Below are 515 nucleotides of genomic sequence, written 5' to 3'. Positions count from 1 at the left end.
CATTGCTTACTTGCACTATTCGAAGGGGGAGGTTAAGATGGAAGGGAGGGAGGGAGGGAGAAAGGGAGGAGGGGAGAAAGGGAGGGGGAGAGGGAGAAAAGGGAGGGGGGAGGGAGAAAGGGAGGGGGAGAGGGAGAAAGGAGGAGGGAGGAGGGAGGGAGAAAGGGAGGGGGAGAGGGAAAAAGGGAGGGGGAGAAGGAGAAAGGGTGGGGGACAGGGAGAAAGGGAGGTGGAGAGGGAGAAAGAAAGGAAGGGGGAGGGAGAGAGGGAGGGGGAGAGGGCTTAAAGAGAAAGGGGGGTGGGGAAAGGGAAGCTGTGAAGGGACTTGAGGAGGAAAAGGGAGATGGGGAAGGGGAAAGGAGAAGGGGCAGAGAGAAAGAAGGGAGATGGGAGAGGCAAGGAAAGGTATAAGTAACCAAAGAATGTAAGGGAGGTTAAGGAGGAAGAGGGAGGAAGTGGGAGGAGGCAGATACGGCTGAAGGAAGAGGCGGGAGGCGGGGATTAAAGGATGGTTC

Source organism: Penaeus monodon, chromosome 29, assembly GCF_015228065.2.
Source record: "Penaeus monodon isolate SGIC_2016 chromosome 29, NSTDA_Pmon_1, whole genome shotgun sequence".
Lineage (NCBI taxonomy): Eukaryota > Metazoa > Arthropoda > Malacostraca > Decapoda > Penaeidae > Penaeus > Penaeus monodon.
The sequence above is the reverse complement of the archived record's forward strand: the minus strand, read 5'-3'. Positions refer to the sequence as shown.